This window comes from Elephantulus edwardii, unplaced genomic scaffold, assembly GCF_000299155.1.
Source record: "Elephantulus edwardii isolate Elephantulus edwardi_28Jun2011 unplaced genomic scaffold, EleEdw1.0 scaffold00213, whole genome shotgun sequence".
In the NCBI taxonomy this organism is placed as follows: Eukaryota; Metazoa; Chordata; class Mammalia; order Macroscelidea; family Macroscelididae; genus Elephantulus; species Elephantulus edwardii.
In genome coordinates, this window is record NW_006399963.1 from 5,458,002 (window position 1) to 5,470,953 (window position 12,952).

At 40.9% G+C, this 12,952-nt stretch overlaps 1 pseudogene; it reads right to left on the bottom strand.

Moving 5' to 3' along the window:
* Nucleotides 1–255: 255 nt before the first annotated feature.
* Nucleotides 256–1,788, bottom strand: LOC102869000 (annotated as a pseudogene).
* Between the last annotated feature and the right edge of the window lie 11,164 nt (nucleotides 1,789–12,952).

A 12,952-nucleotide genomic window follows, 5' to 3' on the forward strand; every position in this document is an offset into this window, starting at 1 on the left:
AAAAAAAAAAACCCAAACACAAACCTGACATCAGAAGAAGGGGAGGTAATTTATGTTTCTAACTCTAAAGAAATGATGTGAAACGCCATGTTCTAATGCTAAATAAAAGTTAGATAAAGCTAGATAAGGAAGATGGACATGAATGTAAAAATATAAGATAATAATGTTCTCAGAAGGGCTTTATCTGATAGCTGCTATGTGTCAATTTCAACAATCTGTGAAGTCTTTCTTAGGCAGAGGAAATTGGTTTTAAGGTTAAACCTTCAAACTTGGGAAATTTTTCTCCAGGTCATCAGCAAGGGTCTTATCAATATCACGTAGAATTTTAAGAAAATCTTCTACTGGGAAGGGTGGCCCACATCCGAGACACGACAGCTTCTTAAACAAGCTCCTTTCTTCTCTTCCCAGACCCCTCTGCTGATGCAAGTAAGGGTGATGACCTGCTTCCTGCTGGGACACAGGGCTGTACAAAGGAAGAAGGTTCTGAAACACACAGAAACACTTCTGTTTACTTAAATGGCCTTCCTTTAATGCCTGAGCTACAGTCTCCTTTGTTAATGCCTGGAAAATATTAGAAAGGAATTCACAAGAAATATCTTTCAATATTTTCAAATGCAAGTCATCTCCCACTGAGTCAGACTTCTTAGTCTCATCTGTGCTAGAAATTGCCAAGTTCTGTGATTTCTTCCGACAATGTTCTATATTTTTTAAGACCCGAGTCAGGCTGTCAATTAGAAGATCATCTACATTTTCTGTCTTTAGATACTCCTGTTCACTCTGGGAAGCATAGATGGTAGACATTACTGAAAAAACAGAGGCTAGCACAGTCTTCTGTTCTTGAAGAATGATGGGTGGATCATCAGACTGGCAAAATTCATGGCATACTAGGTCAAAAAGTAAATTCCAAGTGTCTTTTCCAGCGTCAGGGCACTGTATAATTGCTTGAATTCCATCATCCACTGTGGTAAGTAGTTGTAAGATATGCATATAGACATCCAGCCTGTCTAGATTTTCAGAACGTACTTGTTTGGCAGCTTCAACCACAGATGGCACAATCCTAAACATTGACTCCTCTTCAGAATTTTGCTTAGGTTGATCCACAGCCAGGGCTGTCCCATTTTTAATCCATTCCAACATTAGTTTCTCATCCAAATCAAAGAGTTTATCTACAACCTCCCCCACCTTAACCAGCAAGTCAACATTTGTTGAACTTGACATGATGAAGCAAATGTTATCATAAATAGCTGGATATTCTCATATTCTTTCAACCCAGACATTGGCCACTTCTGTCTGGGAAAGGCAAGTAAATAACAACCTATTTACTTCTAGCATAGTAGGAGGGTCTGAATCATACAAACAGTGCAATAATACCTGTCCAAGATTTTTGTCATTGCTAATAGATACACATATCTCCTGGAAACAAGCCATGTTGCCTAAAATCCCCACACAGATTTCTCTTAATCGAGGACATTTGGATTTTGCCAAAACTCCCATAAATATATCAGGAGCATTAAATTCTTGGAGAAATAAAGCCACATCCTCATCCATTGACATGTCCCACACTCTGCAAATTTCATTCTCCAATTTTTCATCAAGCTCCAACTGCTGCTGTTCATCATCTGAGCTGGATTTGGTGTTTTCAGGATTACTAATCTGGAGGAGTTCGCTGAGCACCCCGAAGAGCCAGTGCTTGCTGTAGACAGTGTCGCCTATGCAGTCACCAATGGCCACCTTCTCATCCTCCTCCTCCTCCCGGGTACGCAGCGGAGGAGACGGGTTGCGGTCCATGGCTCCATAGTCACCGACTCGCGCGCCCCACGCCGGAAGTAACCCCGTAAGATGACTTTTTCTTGATTATTTGTAACCCTTTCAAGGCATTGAAAGCATGACTTCGCTAACTTTCACTGAACAACAAAGTGCCAAGTGTAGCATTTCTTACTTTTGGCACTTCATTGCTCTAAAATGGCTTGTTGTTTTCATTTCTAATCTGACAGTTTTATTTAAAGATTGAGCATTACTGGAATTTGATTCTTGTTTGAACACTTCCTCCTGGCCAAGTACTTCCTCTTTGCTGCTTCTCCTGAACTGTGAGGTCAGGTCTCTGTATAGAGACTCTCAGGAAGGTCAACAAGAAATGAGAGGCACTGACCTTTCAGTCTGTATAGGTTATTTCATTTAATCCTCACAACAGCCCTTGGGGATTATTAACTATCCCATTTTGCAAATGAAGAAACTGCAACACAGAAATATTAATTAACTGGAGAGTCATAAAGTTAATATGAGTGGATCAAGAATGTGGTCGTAGTCCAGATCTAGGATTCTTCTAGACCTAGGTTGTGTAAATATCTGCTAACTGAAAAGCTGTAGGTTCAAATCTACTCAGAGGTATCTTGGAAGAAAAACGAAGTTAACTGCTTCAAGGAAATTAGTCATTAAAAATCCTATGCAGCACAGATCTACTATGATACAAATGAGTTCATCACTAGTTGGAATTGACTTAACAGTGAGTGACTGCTTACTTTTTGTCACCTGACAGCCCATCTCAGGCTGCCTCCTGGTATCTTGCAAAGAACTGGCATTAGGCAAATATTATGTAATGAACTCAACCAGTATTCTTATTGGTAGAGAAAGAAGTCTGATTCTTTGAACAAGATCACTTGTCTCCTTTGTTTTAAGAATATACTTTCCCATTCAAGATGGTAAATTAGGCCCATGTGTTTATCTCTTCCTAATAAATCATTTTTTTGTGGTAAAGAATTTTTTAAAAAATCTGCAAAGGAGTGGGAAATCTGAAAATAAGACCAAAAATAGCCTAAAGACACCAAAGGAGATTTGGATGATGGCTTTGGAGTGGGCAATTTTTACAATTGAGTTTTGGGAAAACTCACAGAGAGCTAAGCTTCCCTGGAGAGGCTAGAAATGTCATCAGCTTAAAGTTGCAGGGCCAGGAGTGCTGGAGCTCAGGCAGGAAGCAGGGTCAGAGCAAACGACTTGGGAAACTGCACTAACTCTGTCTAAACATTCTTTTATTCAACCTATAGGCCTGGTAGAGGAAAGGTATGTCACAAGGCTCTGAGTACAGGTTGGCAGGGCACAGGAAACCTCAGCTGAATATTGAAACTCTCTTTTCAAGGACTTGAGCCTACTGAGACAGGATAAGCTAAGTCTGTACAAAGGAAGGTGATTGAAGTCTAATATTCAGTGAAAAAAGTAGGTTACAAAAACTATATGTTTATGTCACATGCCTAAAAGAAACTGGGTATTGCACATGGGTGTACACTTGACTACTAACTGAGAGGTTGACAGTTTGAGCTCACTAATAGTCATCTTAGAAGAAAGACCTGGAGAAATGATTTGTAAATAATATACCTTTGGAAAGTTTATGAACTGCTTCTACTTTGACACAGAATCAGCTTGATGATAACAGGAGGGGGGAGTGGGAGTGGAAAGAAGAGGTGTGGGAGGGGAGGGGAAGGGAGAGAGGGGACGGAGAGGGAAGGAGTGAAGAGGGGAGAGGGTAAAGGGAGAGGGAGATGGGGAGAGGGAGAGAGAGGGGGTAGAGGCAGAGGGAGAGAGGGGGAAGAGGGAGAGGGAGAGGGAGAGGAGGAGAGAATGGGAGAGGGAAGAGAGGAGAGGGGAGGGGAGGAAGGAAAGGGGAGAAGGAAAGGGGAGAAGAGGAGAGGAGGGGGAGAAGGGAGAGGAGGAGAAGAGAGGGAGAAGGAGAGAGAGAGGGAGAGAGAGGAGCAGGAAGAGGAAGAGGAGGAGGAGAAGGAGGAAGAGGAGGAACAGGAGGTGGAGGAGGAGGAGGAAATAATCACCATTAAGTTAATAAAAAGATATTTATCTCTTGCTTAGAGATGCCCCAGCCCCCACCCCCAATCTCATGTGATGGTCCTTCTCTTGATTGCTGAGGTAACCAACTGCTTCTGGTGTTCCTGGTAGTCTTGATATGGCGTTGATATGGCCCTGACTTTCCTGATGCTGCAGGCATAATACAGCCTCACTTCTTCAGCCTGTGCAGTCATACTCCACTTGAATTGTCATACCCAACTTCTCTTTCAGGGTAGTCGTTTTTGCTCCTACTGACCATGGACTCTTTGAGATGTGGGGCATATTAAACACGAAGGGATGAATAATCTTCATTTAACATGTTGATTTTGCCAGTGAACCCATCTGGAGGGTTTCCAACACTTTGGAGACCTGGGAGAACCATTTTGCTTTTATGGTTAGACTGCATGAATCCTGTTACTGGTATGAGGTGGCAGGAAGACAGCTGTGCCCCCCAATATGGGCTATAAGGATACAAGGCTCTTGAAACACAGCCCAAGATGATAGGAATGACTTGGAATACTACTCTGTGCCAGCTATTTGCTTGATGGCATTGTGACTCCAAGCTGTCTCTGAGGTGTGAAAAGTGCGACATGCATGCCTTTTACACAGTTCCAGCTGTGGAAAAAGAAAATGTGCCATTTCTGAACAGCAAGCCAATGCTGTAGAAAAAAGAAAATGGACCATTTCCCAAAGGAAGTTAATTCTGCTTTGACAGGACAATGCACTTGCAGTCCATAGAGCACCCTTCCCCCACCAGCTTCCAGTGAAGCTTCCTGGAACTCACAGGAAGCAGGGCACTGCTGCCAGTGGTTACAGGAGGGACATTTGTTGTTGTTAGTTGTCTTTGATTTGACAATGCCTATGACTCATAGTGCATTGGGAAAGTCTGCAGTTAGGGAACTCTCCAAATTATTGAGCAATGATGCCAATTTGAGGACTAAGATGTGTGTGTGTAATTCAAGCCATTGTCTTTCTGATCACTTGCTATGCATCTGAGAGCTGGACAATGAATAGGGATGACAGAAGAAAAATTGATGCCTTTGAGCTGTGGTGTTGGAGAATAGCACAGAATATCCCATGGACTTCCAAAAGAACAAAGAAATGTCTTGGAGACGGTGAAGCTAGAGTGCTCTTTGAAGACAAGGATGATGAAACTTCATGTCACATACTTTAGGCATATTGCTAGGAGTGGCTAGTCCTTGGAGAGAAACATGAGGCTAGGAAGGGTGGAGGATCCATGAAGGAAATGAAGACTCTCCACCAGGTGGATTAACATGATGATTGCTGCAATGAACTCTAATGTGTCAGGAAGTATGAAGATGGCGTAGAATACGATGGGGATCAGAACTTTTGTTTATGGTGTAGCTATAAGTTATCCTTATATTGACAGCATCTAACAACACAACACAGTGACCCTGTGAACAACAGATTTAAACTATCCTGCACCATCCATGCTCTCTACCATGCTCAAACTCATAGTTACTCTGACAATTTATCTTGTTAGGGGTCTTCAGTTTGGTTGACCCTCTACCTTTTTCAGCACAGTATCTTTTCTTAAGGACTGGCCCCTCCCTAAAACATACTCTAAGTATATGAGAAAAATTTCACCATCCTTGCCCTTAAGAAACACTCTTACTGTTATTCTTCCAAGACAACTTTGTCTTTTGGCAGTCGTTGTTGTTGTTGTTATGTGCCGTCAAGTCGCTTGTGACTCATAGCGACCCTATGTACAACAGCCCTAAACTCCACTCTGTCCTGTGCCAATCGCACTGTCTCTGACACTCCCATCCTGATTATCCCAGTCACTGAATCAATCCACCTCATAGAGGGCCTTCCCCTCCTGCGCTGCCCCTCCACCCTCCCAAGCATGATGTCCTTCTCCAAGGACCGGTCTCTCCTCACAACATGTCCAAATATGTCAGATGGAAACCCCAGAATCCTTGTCTCCAAGGAGCAACCTGGTTGAACCCTCTCAAGGATGAATCTGCTTGTTTTCTTGGCAGTCCATGGTACATTCAATACTCTTCTCCAGCACCACAGCTCAAAGGCATCAATTCTCCTTCTATCCTCCTTGGTCATTGTCCAACACTCTGATGCATAACAAGTGATTGTGAAGACCATGGTCTGTATCAAATGCACCTTAGTCTCCAGAGAGACACCATTGCTCTTCAGTACTTTGGAGAGGTCCCTAACAGCAGACTTTCCCATGGCAATGTGCCTTTTAATTTCCTGGTTGCTGGTGCCAAGAGTGTTGACTGTGGAGCCAAGCAAACTAAAGCTGTGTACAATCTCAATCTCTTCATCCATCCTGATGCTGCCAATTGGTCCAGTGGTGAGAATCTTTGTCTTCTTGACATTAAGCCTCAATCCATATTGGAGGCTGCAGTCTTTGACCCTCTACAGCAGGTGCTTCAGGTCCTCTACAGTTTCAGCAAGCAGGGTTGTGTCATCTGCATAATGCAGATTGTTGATAAATCGTCCACCAATCTTGACCCCACATTTCTCCTCATAGAGCCCAGCCTCCTGGATAATCTGTTCTGCATATAGGTTGAAAAGGTATGGAGCTAGGATGCATCCCTGGCATACACCCTTCCCAATTTTGAACCATGCAGTGTTCCCTTCTCTGTTCTGACGACTGCCTCCTGGTCCAAGTATAGGTCTCGCATTAGAATGATCAAGTCTTCGGGCATACCCATTCTTCTCAGAATCAGCCACAGTTTGTTATGATACACACAGTCAAATGCAACACAGATAGACATTCCTCTGGTATTCTCTGCTTTCAGCTAAGATCAATCTAACATTAGCTACAATATCCCTAGTACCACGACCCCTTCTAAACCCAGCCTGGACTTCTGGTAGTTCTCTGCTGATGTGCTGTTCCAGTCGTTTTTGGATAATCTTCAGTAAAATCTTGCTTGCATGTGAAATCAGTGAGATTGTTCTATAGTTTCCACACTCTGTTGGGTCACCTTTCTTTGTTATAGGAACAAATGTAGATATTTTTCAGTCAGTTGGCCAAGTAGTTGTTCTCCAGATTTCTTGGCACAACTTGGTGAACACGTCCAGGGCAGCATCTGTTTGCTGAAATATGTCAATTGGTATACTCCTCTTCAACATCACAGCTCAAAGGTATCAATTCTTATTGTTATGTGCCACTGAGTTTCTTGCAACTCATATTGACCCTATATAAAACAGCTCTAAACCTTACTTTATCTTGAGCCAATTTTATTGTCCCTGACACACCCAGTCATTGGGTCAATCCATCTCATCCAGGGTCTTCCTTCCACATTTCCAAGTATGATGTCCTTCTCTAGGAATGGCTCCTCAATTCCAAAATATGTTTTTCTCTAGGAATGGTTCCTTAACACCAAAGTATGTGAGATGGAGCTTCAAAAGAAAATGGGGGGAAAAATATCTTTGCCTCCAAGGAGCAATCTGGTTCACCCTCTCCAAGACAGACCTGTTTGTTCTCTTAGCATGGTATGTTCAATACTCTTCTGCAGCACCATAGCTCAAAGATAGCAATTATCTACAGCCATTCTTAGTCATAGTGCAGCTCTCTGATGCATAGAAAGTAATCGCAAAGAAAATGGCTTGTATCAATCAGGTACACCTTAGTCTTCAGACTGAGGTAATTGTTCTTCAGTACTCTGGAGAGAGGGCCCTTACGTGGATTTTCCAAATGCAATTATTTTTTTTATTGCCTGGCTGCTGGTACCATGGGTGTTGATTGTGGAGCCAAGTAAGCAGAAGTAGTTGGCAATATCAAACTCATCTCTGGCTATCATGGTGCTGCCAGTTGGCTCAGGGGTGAGAATATTTGTTTCCTTGATCTTGAGCTTCAGGTCTTCTTAGATGATCCTTAATCACTGTCTAACTTCCAGATGCTTCTGAAGCAATTGCAAATATTGTGGCTTGAATCATGTATACTTTCGTCTTTAAAATAACATTTTTGCTCTTCAGAACTTTAAAGACATATTTGACAGCCAATTTTCCTAATGCAATACATATTTTGATTGCTTGACTGCTGTTAATGGATGCCAATTGTGGATCTAAGGATATTGAAATTGTTGACAAATTTAACCTTTCCCCTGCTTACCATGATTTTGCCTATTGGTTCCAATGGTGACTATTATGATCTTCAAGGGTGGAAATCTATTTTTTTCCCAAGTAAGAATGTTTAAGGAAAGCTTCATTTTTTTTCTCCCCATAAATAATGAATGCACTCATGAGTAAATACATCATTGTGCTTAATGTCAGAAAAGAAGAAAATCTTCCTGAGAGTCTTAGTGGGGAAAATGGTTAAGCACTCATGCCTACCTAAAGGCTGGTCATTTAAATTTACCCAGTGTGTTGTTGTTATGTGCCATCGAGTTGCCTGTGACTCATAGCGACCCTATGCACAATAGCCCTAAACCCTGCCCTATCCTGTATTCAATCTCACAGTCTCTGACACACCTACGCCCATTTCCCCAGTCAATGAATCAATCCATCTCATCAAGGGTCTTCGTCTCCTGCACTGTCCCTTCACCCTCCCAAGCATAACGTCTCTCTCCAAGGTCTTGTCCCTCCTTGCAACATGTCCAAAATATATCAGATGAAGCTTCAGAATCCTTGCCTCCAATGAGTAATCTGGCTTCACCCTCTCCAGGACAAATCTGTTCATTTTCTTAGCAGCCCATGGTATATTCAATACTCTTCTCCAACAACAAAGCTTAAAGCATCAATTTTCCTTCCATCATCCCTAGTTATTGTCCAGCTCTCTGATGCATAGCAAGTGATTGCAAAGACCATGACATGTATCAGGCACACCTTGGTCTCCAGACTGATATCATTGCTCTTCAGCACTTTAGAGAGGTCTAACCACAGACTTTCCCATTGCCATATGTCTTTTAATTTCCTGGCTGCTGGTGCCAAGAGTGTTAACTGTGAAGCCAAGCAAAGCAAAACTGTGAACATTCTCAATCTCTCTTCATGCTGCTGCTAATTGGCCCAGTGATGAGAATCTTTGTTTTCTTGATCTTGAGCCTCAATCCATACTGGAGACTGCAGTCCCCTACCTCCCACAGCAAGCACTTCAGGTCCTCCTCATTTCAGCAAGCAGGGTTCTGTCATTTTCATGATGCAGATTGTTGATGGGTCTTCCGCCAATCCTGATGCCACATTTCTCCTCATAGAGCCCAGCCTCCTGAATAATCTGTTTTGCATAAAGATTGAAAAGATATTGAGATAGGATCCATCCCTGGCATACACCCTTCCCAATTTTGAAGCAAGCAGTGGTTCCTTGCTCTGTCCTGACGACTGCCTCCTGGTCAATGTGTAGGTCTGGCATTAGCACGATCAAGTGTTCTGAGAGGTCTGTTGGTATATACTTCTCAAAAATGAGTCGTTAAAAAAGTATGAAGGACAGTCTCACACACGGGTTTCCTATTAATGAGAATGAACTCCATGGTGAGGTTTGGTTTGGTTTTGTTTAGCTTGTGGTTTTTGGTATTTTTTCTTGTTGTTGTTGTTGTTTTGTCTTGTTGGGTTTTTTTCTCTTGCTACTTAAAGTATTTCTGAGCTATCAGTTCCAATTCTAACTTCTTTCAGAGGTAATTGTTAGAGTTCTTGGGTGTTTTTCAGTATTTTTCTTGTCCACATAGAATGTCATTTGCAGTCAGTTCAATTGTTTTCAGTGCCTTTTGGAATTACAAAAATATTCGAAGTCAATTACTGTCCTTGAATAAATGTTTATTTCTATATCTAAGAATGTGATGTAAAATAATATTTTTCATTGATTATAGACCTTTTTCTATTTTCAATGTAATTTCCACTTTAATCCAGAAAACAGTTTAAAGATTTATTATAAACATTCTGATTAGTATTTTATCATGTTTGGGTTTAGTTTGTTATTACTGAACAATAAATTGAGTTGTACAATTTTTGCTTCTTGGAGTTTATTGAGTTTTTTTGTGTGTTTTGAGTGATCAATTGCATGATTAGAGTTTTTGTTGTTTGTTTCTCACAATGGCTCAACTGTGAAGATGACAAAAGACTGAATGATGTTTAATTCTACTCTATATAGAATCTCCAAGAGTTGGAATCAAGTGAGGGATCTAACAACAAATAGAATGTGATTATAGAGTACTAAAAAAAAACCCCAAATTCTGTGTGCATGAAAAGTTACAGATTTTCCACTATCTTCTTTGATTAAGTTCTAAACATGCTGAATTCTCAGCATATGTTCTTGGTTTCCTTTCTTCATTTGTTTGCTTTTTATGTATGGTAAGTTTTTATAAAAGTTTCATTCAATAAAAAAGAAAAAGAAAAGAGAAAAAGTATATGGATATCCTAGATCAAGGTTAAGCAAGGCCACTGACTCTGAATACATGGTGAGCAGTCCCAAGTGAGCACTGTCTCACGTTGATCTCTCGTTCTCCACTGTAACTGTAAGATCTCAATATGACTAGTGCAAAAATGACTGATTTGGAAGGACAGACACTGCATTTTCTGATTCTTTCTTGCTGACAGTGAAATTCCCAATCTCGTGATTCTAAACCTGCACAATTTAAATCTAATGGGATGGAAAATCCCATTACCAGTAATTCATACACACCCTATTTTATGTTACCATCCATAAGTTAAATGAAAATCAAAGTACTTGCAGGAGAAGGATGATCAATCTCCTTTCATTGGATTTACCATATCTGAAAACCTAGGGGTGGCTTAGTTATGAGTCGGTTCTGACTCAATGGCACATAAGAACCACAGATCATGACATCCAATCCACAGGAATGTGGGCTTTTCATTGCAGAAAAGGAAGGGTCATGACCTGCCAAACATGAAGGCGATGAGGTTGCAGTTATGCGGTGTCAGAACAGAATAAGTGCAATCTTCAAATCTAAGAGATGTTGGGCTTATGGAACTCAATACATGGAAGCATGCCATAGAACACTGGAGAACGGAGCTCTAGGTGGAGATGCCCCAGTGTAAGGAGATGGATCAAGTAGAATACTAGGAAAGGGAGGTCAGTATGGGACTTTATCAGCTGCCTGATCACCAGGATGGTATGAAGGGTGAGTGGGACAGTGCAGTTATCTAGTCACTAATGACTTCTGTGCAAATGCAGATAGTTATTTGATACTCTCTCCAATTCATTTCAGTGTGTGTGTGTGTGTGGGTGGGTGGGCAGGGATGTTGCAAAATTGTTTTTGGCTACCATTCTACCATAGAATTTTACTTGGATCCACAACTAGTAACCTTTGTACCAGCAGTCAGAAAAGAAGGGAGATACATTGCACTGGGAAAATCTTTAGTAGGTAACCTCTCAAAAGTATGGCAGAGAAATGCCAGTTTGAGGATTAAGGTGTGTCTACTTCAGGCCACAGTCTTACTATGATCATTTGTTATGTGTCTGAGACCTGGACAATGAATAAGGATGACAGAAAGAAGAATTGATACCTTTGAGTTGTGGTGTTGGGGAAGAGTACCGAACATCCCAAGGACTACCAAATGAGCAAACAGAAATGGTTTGGAGATAGTGCAGCTGTAGTGCTCTTTGGAGGCAAGGATGATGAGGCTTTTTTTCAAGTTGACTTATCCTTTGGTGATAGTGAATGGTGTATTGAAGTCTCCTACCACTACTGTGGCAAGGTCTATATCTGTCTTCATTTCTGTTAACAGTACGCCTTTTTTTTCCACATTAAAATAAATTTATTATAAGATTGTGCTGGAGTTAAAGAATCACTTTAAAGATTAAATAGAATGAAGAAATGTGTGAAACACAGTGTACATGAATGAAACACATATACAAATTTTGTACTCAAACCATTATAAAAGAAAAAGAGTAACTCAAGCTTGTTATTTTCCAATTATTTCATAATAGCCCATAGGTATATGGATGACTAATCAAAAGACAGAACCTCTTTGGCAGTTTGAATCTACCACCCACTTTTCGGGAGAGAGATGAGCAATCTCCACCTGTGCAATTTCGTGTCTTGGAAACCTGACATGACAGCAATGAGTTTGAGTTAATAAGGCGAGAAAAAATGGGGTTGCTTTCATACTTAAAAAGTAATTTCTAGACCCATCTTAAAGTACAACATTGTGAGTACCAAGATAATATCCATACGCTTCCAAGGAAGGCCAGTGAATACCACTATCATTCAGATATATGCACCAAAGAAGAAGAAATAGATTATTTCTACCAACTTTTACAGTCGGAGATAGATCTAACATGCAGTCAAGATGCATTGATAATAATGGGTGACTGGAATGCAAACGTTGGGAACAGAGAAGAAGAATCAATAGTTAGAAAACATGGGCTTGGTGACAGAAATGAAGCTGAAGATAGAATGATTGAATTTTGCACAATCAATGACTTATTCATTGCAAATACATTTTATAAGAAACATAAATGCGGGTTATACACATGGATTTCACCTGATGGCATGCATAGGAATCAGATGGATTACATCTGTGGAAAGAACCACTGGAGAAGCTCAATATCAGCTGTGAAAACTAGGCCAGGAGCTGATTGTGGAACAGACCACCAACTACTTATATGCAAGTTCAAGCTGAAGCTGAGGAAAATTAAACCAAATCTATGGGAACCAAATTATGACTTTGAGTCCATCCCACCTGAATTTCAGAACCATCTCAGGAACAGGTTTGAGGCCTTGAATACTAATGAGTGAAGACCTAATGAGTTGTGGGATGATGTCAAATGTATCATCCTGAAAGAGTACGAACGGTCACTACAAAGACAGAAGGGGGGGGCGAAGACCAAAATGGATATCAGAAGAAACTCTGAAGATTGCACTGAAGGAGCACAGAGAAGCCAAAGCAGAAGGAAGAATTCAAGATACGAAAGAGCTGAACAGAAGATTTCAAAAGGTAGCACGGCATGACAAAGCAAAATATTACAAGGAAATGTGCAAGGAGTTGGAGTCAGAAAATCAAAAGGGCCGAACTCTTTCTTAAGCTCAAGGAACTGAAGAACAAATTTAAACCTCTAGTTGCTATAATCAAGGATGCTTTAGGAAGGATATTAAATGATCCAGGAAGTATTAAAAGAAGATAGAAAGAATATAGTGAGTCACTGTATCAAAAGGAATTGGCAGACACAGAAGAATTTAAT